General features: G+C 36.9%; 1 pseudogene; it reads right to left on the reverse strand.

Annotated features, from left to right (window-relative positions):
• Positions 1-2,345: 2,345 nt before the first annotated feature.
• LOC101563418 lies at positions 2,346-2,870 on the reverse strand (annotated as a pseudogene).
• Positions 2,871-12,596: the final 9,726 nt, after the last annotated feature.

The raw sequence follows: 12,596 nt of genomic DNA on the forward strand, positions 1-12,596 counted from the left end.
TCATTTTTCTAATCTCCTGTATTTTTTATCAATATCTTCCTTAGAGGCAGTTAGAAATTCTTTTACTGCAGAGTTTTTTTCAGATTGGTTACCCTGCTTTAAGGAAAAATGTTTCTATAAATGTTCAGTAGCTATATTTACCAAAGTATATTAACAATTTTTTTCTAAAACTAGACTCAGGTCTATCACCATGCATTAAAGTCAAAATGGATTAAAGATTTAAACATTAAAATAAAAACACTAAATCTCCTGGAAGAGAAAGTAGGTGGAAATTTTAAAAACATAGGAGTAGGCAGCCAGTTCATGACCAAAAACCAAACTGCACAGGAAATACTGCAAAGAATCAACAACTGAGATCTCATCTTATTGAGAAGTTTCTGTATGTCAAAAAAAATCCCCAAAAGAGTAAAAAGACAACCCACAAATTTGGAAAAAATCATAACCAACAACCACTCAGACACAGGACTTCTATCAAGATTATATTATATAAAAAAGGAAGGAGATCTCATCTTATTGAGAAGTTTCTGTATGTCAAAAGAAATCCCCAAAAGAGTAAAAAGACAACCCACAAATCTGGAAAAAATCATAACCAACAACCACTCAGACACAGGACTTCTATCAAGATTATATAAAGAACTAAAAAAAATTTGGCCCCCAAAATTTAAGGACCCAATCCAAAAATGCACATGTGACATGAATACACATTTCTCAAAGAAAGAAACACAAGTGGCAAATAAATATATGATAAATGTTCCACAGCCCTGGCCATTCAAGAAAATCAAATTAAAACAAGATTGAGATAACACCTCAGCCCAGAAAGAATGGTTATCATAAAGAAATTCACTAGTAACAAATGATGGAAAGACTATGGGGAAAGAAACTGTTCTCCACTGCTGGTAGGAATGCAGACTGGTTCGATCACTATGGAAATCAGTATGGTGACTCCTCAAAAAACTAGGGCTGGAAATCCTATTCAATCCAGCTATTCCCCTTCTGGGTATTTTCCAAAAAAAAATTGAAAACATCATACCATAGTGATATATGTGCACCCATGTTTATAGCAATACAATTTGCTATAATCAAATCTTGGAAACCACCAAAATGCCCATCACTTGAGGAATGGATAAAAAAAATGTGGTATTTTTATACAATGGAGTACTACTCAGTGGCAAAGAAAGACAAACTTGTAGCCTTTATAGGTAATTGGATGCAACTAGAGGCTATATTCATAAGTGAAATAAATTAGACTCACACGATATCATATTGTCTCTATAGTGTAAGAAGATAAAAGAAGAAATAAAATCTGAAAGGTATAATATAGTAAAACAAAAAGAAACTGCACTTAAGAATTAAACAACGAAGATGAAAGAAAGGAGAAAAGAGAGGAAAAAAGGAAGGAGAGAAAAATATGCAAGTATATATAGGATGGCTGAGATGGTTGTACTCATAATTTCCATCAGTTTTTTGAAAATAGCATTTAATGTGTAGAATTTTCAACTTGTCTAACTGTATATTGATATCTGAAATATGAGCAACTGCATCAAGGATAGCAACGTGTAATACAAAACCCATGGTTGAATGCTTCTCATCTTGGTCTTCTAAATGTGTACCATTTCTAATGTCTTATCAATTATTATACACTCTTTAAAATAAATTAAAACAAAAAAGAAAAGAAAATTAAGATTTCTTAAAAGCAAGAGAAAAATTCAATTATTTTGCCAATCTTGCATAATTATATCTGCTAATCTAAGCAACAGATGTGACAACAAAAATAGATATGACAACCATTGTGAGTTATTCCTATGTTGAAAATCTATAACATATGTAATGTATGTTACCCTGTTTCTGTCTTTTTTCTATTTGTTTTGCTTCTGTTTTTAGTCTTCAAAATAAAATAAAATTGAATTTAAAATAAATAAAAATAGAAGAGAATAGAAAAATGATGGAAACACTGAATGAACAACATAGGAAAGAATTAAAATGCATGATACAGATTCAAGCAGATAGCCAGAGAATTAAAAAATGTCTTTCTTTTTAAATTTATTTTTTCCATTGTTTAAATTCATTTATTCTATCACCCTCTATCAGGAAGCACATGAGAAAAGAAGGTGAATTCTTGGTAGCTCAACACATACCAGGGGGTTTACAGAATGTTGGAAACATCAAGGCCAGAAACAGAAACCCCTTGCATGGGCATTTAGCCTCTACCCCCACTAGGTCCAGTCTCAAGGACACTGCCCTCCTCCTCACCCAATCCTCACCTGTTAATAAGTCCAGAATGTAACAGAGTAAAAGCTACCAAAGAAAAAGACACAGTCACTATGATGACTAGCAGCACCAGCCATTCAGGCAGAAGAGCTGCTGGTGCTACTTGCAAGGGAAAATGAAAAACTGCTTAAATATTCAATTTCAAAACTTTTGTGTTCTCCTCTCCTAAGGGACAGAGGCTCACTCCATGGCAGCCAGCAGCTGGCACAGAGGACTTCTGAGGCAGTTTCTTCAAATTCTTTCTGCTTGTTGTTGGTTGGTTTCCTTTGCAATTTGGTTCTTGGCTCTTTCTTTGTCCAGTTTCAAAAACTCGCCGAGAGTTAACTCTTCATACTGCTTCTTAACAGAAAGGAATGCACAGCCAGATGAATGCTTTTTATGCTCCGCCATGGGATTACCATCGAGCCCCAGCCTTCCAACTCCTTGAAGCCCAAGAAACACTGCACCGAATTGGGCTTGTTCTCAGGGGGCAGTAGATGAAGCTGGCCTCGGCCATCCATTCCAGAGTGCAGGCACAGTCCTCCAGAAAGGGCCAGTTCTTTAGACATATGGTGGTCCTTGAGATAGACCTGCCACCCCTGGGGCGATGATGGGGCCCCCATTCCGTCTCTGCCAGAATCAAAGCCTGGTTGCAAGATTAAAATCTGCACGTAGCCAAAAATATTTTTTAAAGGTATTTATTTATTTATTTATTTATTTATTTATTTATTTATTACAGGGTCTCACTATGCAGTTCAGATTCACAGTGATCCTCCTTTCTCAGTCTCCCCAGCACTGGAATTATAGGCAAGCACCACCAAGCCAGGTTCTGGGGCCAGGACGGCATGTGGTACTGAGGGTCAAACTCAGGACCTTGTGCCTTCCATTCACTTTTTTTTTTCTTAGTGAAATACATCCTTGATAATTCTGAAGACACATAGTTGATAAACTTTCTTAGTTGTTATGTATCTGAAAATACTTCTCTTTCATCTATACTCTTTGTGGTATTCATCTTCCTTTTAATACTTGTTTTCTTTTCTGTTCCTGAGACGGCGTCTACTATTTTCCCAGGCCAGTCTCAAACCCCTGCATTCTCCCACCCCAGCCTCCCAAGTGCTAAGATTACAGGCACATGTCCCCTGCTTTCCAGTCCCTTCAATACCTTTAATATATTATTTCAGTTGTGTGGGGAAGTAAAAAGTGATATGTGACATATATCAATTTCCCAAACTCAATGCAGTCACTGTATTACAAGCATGTACTAATAGAAATATATCATTTCATTGTTTTCTGGAACCCTCTATTGATAAGAAATTGGGTTTCATCCTAGTTACTTTCTTAAAAAGTCTACTTTTTTACTTCCCTGGTAACTTTTTTTTTTTTTTTTTTTTTTTTTTTAGACAAGGTCTCACTACATAGTTTAGGGTGAGTGTGAAGTCATTATGTAGCCCAGGCTAGCCTGGAATTACCAGAGATCTTCCTGCCTCAGCCTCCCAAGTGCTGGAACTACATGCATGTGCCACTATATGACCATTCCCTGCTAATTTTAAAACACTGTTTTGATCATCAATGTTCTGCATTTCTACATGCCATAGTATCTTCATGTAGATTTATTTTATCCTGTTTGGTATTGGAAAACTTTGTATTTTATCTGTGAACTCATGACAGATTTTTTTTAAATTCTGGAAGATTGGCTGTCATTATTTCTTATACATTTCTTTTCTAGTATTCCCTCTTATTTATTTATTTATTTATTTATTTCTGAGACATGATCTCCATATATAGTTTAGGCTGGCCTTGAACTCCAGGTGATCCTCCTGTCTTATCTTCCCAAGTGCTGGGATTACAGGTGTGTGCCATCATGCCCAGCCCTAACTTTTCATTTTAATGATGCATATATTTCATTTCCATATACCTAATTATAATTTTTCAAATTCACCTATTCACATTTCATATCTACTTCAGTTTTCCCCTCTTTATGTATTATTCCTTCATTCAATACTAACCATACTTGTTTTTTAAGATCTTTGGCAGCTTGTTCCATTAAAAATATATATATATATTGAATTCATACTCTCACAGAGTGTTACGGTTTGTGTCTAGATGTACTTTCCAAAGAATCATACTGTTACAGGTTGGGCTTTTTCAGAGGTGGCTGAATCTAGGGTGTGTAATGCAGGGATTAAGGATGGATGATTGCTAAATCAGTCTGTAGCAGAAAATGCCAGTATACTTCAATTTCTATTAGTTGCCCAGGTACCAGTTCCTGTTGCAGTTCCTATTACTTCTATTTTTTAGAAACAGCTGGTCACTGTGATCCATAGCTAGTCACTATGATGCATCTTGTAAGAACCAATCAAAGACTCTACTGCTATATTTCCCCTTTGCAACTCCATGAAAATGTCCCTCCCTGGACTTTCAAGGCCTGATATTTTGGGAATGATTCTAACAAGTGCCCATTAACATAAAATAAATCTGGCTCCAAATCCTGGGTGATATATTTGGTGTTTCTCTTTGCCATTGCAAGTTCACTGACCAGTTTGGCACCACCCTAGTCCCTAGATAGAGTATAAAAGGGGCAAGAAAATCTGCTAAGATCTACCTCCTTTCCTTGTTTTGCTACCTTCTGCCCACCATAAACTGTTTCTCCATGCCACCCTGCCTTGGAGGTAACAGATTATTAACTTAAACCTCTACAAACTGGAACTAAATAAGCCTCTCCTTTAACTTTAGATGTCAGGTATTTTGTCTCAGCAATCAGAAAAGTAACTAAGACACGAAATTTATTTTTCATGTTTTGTTTACTGTGTTTCTTACCATTAAGTTAATTTGTAAAATCTTGGTTTCAATATATTTTGTATGAAGAACTTTTGTTCTTATTTTGTTTTCTATATTTTCTTTTCTATGTGACTCACTTTTTACTATCTAGCAATTTTTTATTTATGTGTTTATTTCTAATAGATTCCCTGGACAATCAACCTAAAACCAGATGTTATACTAGTAGGCAAGAGCATTAAATGGAGAATATCACAAATCTAATCATATGTCACCAATGGTTTAAATCTGATTTTCAGGACTATTTCCATCTATATCCCCCTGAATTTCTGTCTTCACAATGTGTTCTAAGCTGCATGTATCCCAGAGATGTGCTTTAAAGATTTTTTTTTTTTTGGTGGAACTGGGGATTGAACTCAGGCCCTTGAGCATGCCAGGGAAGTGCTTATTCCACTGAGCCATCTCCCCGGCCCAAAGTTTTGTATTTTGGTTTTTTGTTTGTTTTTGTTTTTGTTTTTGTTTGCAGAACCAGGGATTGAACTCAGTCCCTTGTGCTTGCCAGGGAAGCACTTATTCTACTGAGCTATCTCTCTGGCCCCCATGTAACCCAAAAAGAAGCCAACAACTAATTTTTTATGCCCCTTTCTTAAGGTAGAGTGAGGCAAGTGCTAGCAGAAGACTTCAAGCAGTAAGTGGGCTCTAGTCCCTGTCATAGATGGAGCACTTTAATCCCAATTACCTAAAAGAGCCAAACCCAAAATTCTTTGCCCACTTTCAGCCTAAAGTTGAGGACATTAGGCATCGCTCTCACTCATAAATTTTCATTTATTTTTCTCATGCAGATTGATATATATTTTGCTTTGAGTTCAGCAATGCTCTATCATTACTATAAGATTCAATGAATAAGCATACTGTGCTCTTAGACAAATAGTATTTTCATAATTTGAACCTTAAATGTCTCCCAAAGGTCCATATGTTAAAAAATAGTTCCCAGGGTGGTGCTATTAAAAGATGAGGCCTAGTAGAGAGTCTTCAGCTCATGAGGACATAATCTTGAAGAGGAATAGTGACACCCTAACTCCTTCTTCTCTATTCTTCCCAGTCATGACGGACGAGTTTCTGCTCCACCACACACTTATACCATGATATGCTGCCCCCCACCAGAGGTCTAAAAGCAATGTGTTTACCCAATCATAGAGTGAATATTCTAAAACTATAAGCAAAAATAAATCTTTTCTATTTATAAATTGATCTCAGATATTTGTAATAGTGATATATCTGAACAATATCTGACAATTACTCACTTTTGTACCCTTCCCCCAAAATGTGAGTTATCTCTCAAAGCTTTGCCCTTAGAATACTTACCTTCTTTCTAAGGTCTGTCTATCCTTTGAACATTTTATGTCTCAGTTACTCTTCTCTTGTTGCTAGGACAAATACCCAACACCAAAAATGAAGGAAGGAAAGGTTTATTTAGCTCACAGTTACTGGAGGTTTCAGTCTACACTTGGCTGGCTCCAAGGCAGACAGGCAGAGGGCAGAGAGCATCGGTTCATAGTGGTGGAACAACAACAATGGCAACAGAGAGAAAGTCTCTCTGTCTCTCTTACATTGCATTCAGGCTCTCTGCCCTAGGCTGGGGGAAGTACATACATCCGTATTCCCAGCAGTACTAAAACCCATAATCCCAGCCTAGGATCACCCATAATCCCAGTAGATCATGAGTTAATCTCAAACTCCAGAAGTCCCTGCCCCATGACTGCATGAGGCTTTTGGGGGACAACTAAACACAAACCATAACATTGTATCTACTTATCTACTCTTGGATTTCAACTATACCTTACATGATAAAAATTCTCCAACATCCACTTTTTTTAATTTATTATTATAGTTATATTATTATTTTGTTTTTAGTACAGGGTCTACAGGTTCTCACTATGTAGATTGGGCTTGTAGTGATCTACCTGTGTTCAGTCTCCCAAGAGCTGGGATTATAGACATGCGCCATGCCATCTCAGCACACCCTGGGGGCAGGGCCAGCATGGCAGGCTGAGGATTGAACCCCCGCTGCTGTGCTCTGCCTAAGCAGGCACTTTAATCCACTGAGCTATCTGGCCGGCCCTTTTCTTTTTTTATATTTTTTATACTTGCCACTCTGTCAGGATCCACTCATATTTTTAATTGCTTGACAGTTGTTTGTATTTGGATATCCCACTTACTACTTTAAACTCAGCAAACATACACCAGGACTTATTTTCTTACTTTTACTTGCATTTATTTCTGTCACCATTATTACCCAAACTTGAAGTGTCAATGGTATCTTATTCTCTCCTAAGCCTCATCCATACAGCCCAATAGAGCTTCAAGTTCTGTCATTTCTCTTTTATCCCCATATGCATTCTTTGTTTCCATAAAATTTCTGTAGCACTAATTTTTTTCTTAGTCTCATGTCTCAATCAGTGGGGGAAGGATGCAAAAGTGAGGAATTGTCAGATATTGTGTCAGATTTCTATCACTATTACAAATACCTGAGATCGATTTGTAAGTAGAAAAGATTTATTTTTGCTTAAAGTTTTAGAATATTCAGCCCATGACTAGGTAAACACATTGCTTTTAGACCTCTGGTTGGGGGAAGCATATCACGGTATAAGTATATGGTAGAGCAGAAACTCACCCTTCCATAGTGGTTCCCTTGATGTTCTTCTCACTTCGCCTCATTCTACATGCTGCTCTCAGCATGACTTAGAGTAACGATCTTAAACCAATGTGCACTAAAGATTCCAGTAGCCTATGCTATGGTCAAATTATTCTTGTACCTTCCTCATCACCAAGTGTTTATTCATGTTATTTCCTTTCTCCAAAATTCTACCTTTCCTCTCTTCAATTGCTACTTCAGCCACTAATCCTCCTCTAATCAAACCTCATCAGGAGAAAATTAACCTTCACCTGAACTCCATGCACCACACATTTTTTGGTGGTACTGGGGATTGAATTTGGGACCCTGTGCTCGGAATAAGCACTTATTCCACGGAGCTATCTCCGCATCCCCCCAGCACCACACATTTGATTCATGTCCACTAGCTTATACCATATTCATATTCAAATACTTATGACAGCTTCTTCAGGATAGAGGCCATGTATATATCCACATCAAGCTTAACACAAAAGCATACCCACAGTAAAAATAATGTAGTATTGAGATAAACTGTTATTTAAATCCTGGCTCTGGCATGGATGACTTTGGACATATTAAAACCCTCTAAGCATTAAGTTTGTCCAATTCTGCACACCATACTCCCTTATCTTTCTCTCAGGTAAATCATCTCAAAACTTCTGTTGATGAAGCATAAAATGGTTTGAAATAATGTTTTCTCTTGTAAATGCAAACAAAAATTAAAGAAATCAGCCAGGTAATCATGGGAAAAGAAGAACAGAGAGTTATAAAAGGTAAATAGCTTTTTATATAGAGATAGCTGAGTTAGGTCAATGACCTAACAGACCACAACAGACTCAGTTTCTAAGATCTCTAAAACTATGATATTACAAATGACTTTCCACTCCAGGTCTTTTTCACCTGTCATGGTTCCCATTCATCCTAAGGCTTACTGCTTCTGCATTTCCACGATAATCATTAAACATAGTTGCTTAACTAAGATCCTAATATCCTAAATACACATGCATACACATGTGCGTGTGCACACACACACACAATCTACAAATAGGCAATCAAAATGCAAAGAAAGACCTTAAGTAACATCTGGTTTGCTCTTAGAATAAATCCTCTGCTACTTGTGAATTTTGTTTCAATAACCACAAAAAGCCAAATTAAAACACCAAATATCTTGTACCTATAAGAATGGGTTCATGATGATTATCTCAAAAGATCAAAATAAAGGACTAGATGAAATCCACAAATAAAGTAGTCAGGATAGGGTTTGAATATTTTAAGTCTATTAAAATAGGCCTCTTTTTCCTTCAAAAAAAAAGTAGAGAAAAAGAAATGACTGTGTACCATTGATCTACCATTAATTCATGTTATCTTGAATAATGCCAAGTAATACTTGACTTACTTCTTTTTTGATACTCTTGCAACCTCATATCATTCTTTTCTAGAAATTTTTCTATTCTAAATTTTTTTTATTTTCTGCTAGGTATGGTAGCACCTATCTCTAATCTCAGCTACTCAGAAGGCTGAGTTAGGAGTATTGCAAGTTTGCCCAGCCAACTTACTGAAGTCCTATCTCAAAATAAAAATTTTTAAAGGCTAGGGATGTAGCTCAGTGATACAGTGCTTGCATAACAAGTGTAAAGCCATAGATGTAACCTCCAGGACTAGGAACAAAGAACTTTTTATTCTCAAATTCTGTTTCACTAGGAAATTCATTGTGCTCCAAATGAGCTTCCATGCTAATCCCAACCTATAACTTTCCATTGCATATTCATTTCTACCTCCATGTCCATGGATATGAAGCAGCCTTTTAATCTATTGTATATTCAACCTTATCAATTATTCACAGATCAGTTTTCCTTCTTATGTAAAGAGCTCCCTGGATACTGCAACTGTTATTGATTCTCTTTTGACTACTCAAAAACTCAGGAAAATACTAAACTGTTTTACGTTATTCAGTATTTCATTACAATATTTGCCTTGACAATCAAATTATGAGTGTTTAGCCTAGTACAACTCTTATAAGCCACAGAACCTATCCCTGTTTCCCCAGGAACATTAATTATATAAAGTTCTCTGATCAAGTTTGTTACTCAGAATCTCAATCTTGAACCAACCACCTTCCTGGGCTTATATATGTGATATATTCTGTTGGTTCCTTTACACATTCTTCTATTCTGTCCAAATTTATGCATGATATTGTAATACAGTCTCCAGCCTTGATTCTACTGCACAAGAGTTACCACTGCTCTGTACTGGATACCTTATCTGCAGATTTCCTTAGCTTATTGTCCTCATAGTTTTTTTGTTTTGTTTTTCTGGTTTTTTGTTTTTTGTTTTTGTTTTTGTTTTTTTTTTTGCGGAACTAGGGATTGAACTCAGGCCCTTGTACTTGCCAGGGAAGCACTTATTCTACTGAGCCATTTCCCCAGCGGGTTTTATTCAGTCTTATGCTGTTACTGAATTTACAAGTAACTCTCTTCTCTTTTTTATAGTGGTTATTCTGAGTGTATAGTTTTTAATTAATTAAGTTTGTTGGTACAATTTAAGTATACATAATCACATTCATTATAAGGAATTTGTACCTGTACATGATAAAACTTGATTATTTTTCTTTCCATTCCCCTACCCTCCATTCAACCCCCTTTTTCCCTCCTTATTCACAAAAACTTTGTTTTCATTTTTTTTCCTTTTCTCGTCATTTTTTTCTTTTCCTGTTCTTCATTTCCCCATCTCTCCTCCCTATCTCCTCTTCACATTTGAACATTTTCTTCCCACTTCACAATATTATTATACGTCCTTATTTGCACTCTCAGTTTCTCATGCCATAGAAATAATGTGGTGTTTACACCTGTGTGCCTGATTTATTTCACTTGAGAATATGGCCTCAAAGTGCCGCTTACAAATAACCAAACAGTTCTAGAAGCAGGCAAAAACTTCTATTCAATGGCCAATAAATAGAGCGGGGAGCCTATGATGTAACATTAATCTTTTCTCTGAGCAACTCTGGGGTCTGAGATCTTACTACAACTGGGTTATGAGTAGCTATGAGGTGCTTTCTGTCTTCAGAGATTTTCATGGGAAGGGGAGATTTCCATGGGAAGGAGATATTTCCAGGAATCAGAGTGTTATCTCTTTTCTTCCTTAATTTTGGAAAGTCGGATCTGTCATGGCACAAGTATGTAGATCACCATGAGATTGTAGTTGTCTAGAGTGTCTCTGTGGCACCCAAACCAGATCAACTTAACCTGTATTTCCCCACCTACTCCCCCTTGGTGATTGAATACATAATAAATATGTCAGCAATGAAGAGCATATGGTTAACAGAATCCAAGCTTTAGCTTTTTTTTTTTTTTTTTACAGTGCTTCTTCCTGGGAAGGACCACACAAGTCAAATAATGACGATCATCTGGGAACAGGGATTTGAAAACAACCTAAACCTTCCCTAGAAGACCCCACTTACAAGTTGTCTGTATTTTACCTTATTTGGTCCTTGCTCAACTGCAAACTCAAAAAGACTTCCCAAAGCATTTGTCAAAAACAACTAAGGCAACTTTATTTAACTTCATAGCTGTCTGAGAGAGTGGATAACCATTCAGGTGAACAACAGACTAACCAAAATATTAAAGGCAAAAGACAACCCCAAGATGCCTAGAGTTTTTGAAAAGTTCCAGTACATGCCTAGGAATCTAATACACCCATATATGTATAGGTCTGTGCCTGTCCAGTACCAGAAAAAAAGTACTACAGAAACTGGTCCTAAGAAAAGCCAGACACAGGATTACTAAATAGACTTCAAGCAGTTATTTTAAGTGTGCTATTTTTAAAAACCTAAAGGAAACAATATCTAAGGAGCTAAGGAAAAGTATGATAACAATACATCTCTACACAGAAAATACCAAGAGAGCCAGCACCCAGCCTGGCTTGTGAGTGGGGTACCTGGGGCCCTCTGGATCCTCATTCCAGCCAGGGCCAGGCCCAGCCAGATCCTCACTCCCTCTGGGTCCCAGGCCAGGTGTTGTGTGTGTAACTTCCTCCATCAGACAGGCCCAGTGTGGAATGCTGTGTCAGAACTCCCTGCAGAGAGGCTAGAGGCAAGACCCACCAAATGATCCAGGAGAGAACACCTTGCTAGAATGGCTCAGCAGGTTCACTTCCAAGGGCTGAAGCAGGAAGAAGTGGAGCACAGCAGCCAGACCCAAGCCACACCCACCTGAAGGACTTTGAACTTGGAAGATCCAGACCTGGTGCTAAGGTAATAACTGCACCAAAGTTCTACACCAAAGGTCAGAAGACAGTGCTAAACAAAATGACAAAAAGAAGAAGCAAAATGCATTCTCAGGCCCTGAGTCCACTCAGAACAAATGCAGGAGGCAATAGCATAGAAGAAATTGGAAATTACACACCTGAAATCTCTGAAATAATAGCATCTGAAGTAAAGAAACAACTGCAGAAAGATATAGAGGAAATAAGATCAGCAATAATTTCTGAACTAAAAAAAGAAATGATAACTACAATGAAAGAAATACTAAGTGCTTCTAAAGAAGACACTGATTAAAAAAATAGAGAAAATGCAAAAATGATGGAATCCTTGAATGAGCAATATAAGAAATAGAATGGATGAAGCATATTCAAAGTGCTATATAGGAAAATAAAACCTCAATCACCAGTTGGCAATTTATAAAGAACTAAAAAACATTACGGCCCCAAAATTTAAAGACCCAATCCAGAAATGGGCATCCAAGATGAACACACACTTCTCAGAGGACAAAATTAAAGAAGCGAATAAATATATGAAAAAATGCTCTACATCACTAGCCATCCATGAAATGCAAATTAAAACAACACTGAGATACCATCTCACCCCAGAAAGAATGGCAATCAAAAAGAAATCAACCAACAACAA

Source organism: Octodon degus, unplaced genomic scaffold, assembly GCF_000260255.1.
Source record: "Octodon degus isolate 3935 unplaced genomic scaffold, OctDeg1.0 scaffold00070, whole genome shotgun sequence".
Classification (NCBI taxonomy): domain Eukaryota; kingdom Metazoa; phylum Chordata; class Mammalia; order Rodentia; family Octodontidae; genus Octodon; species Octodon degus.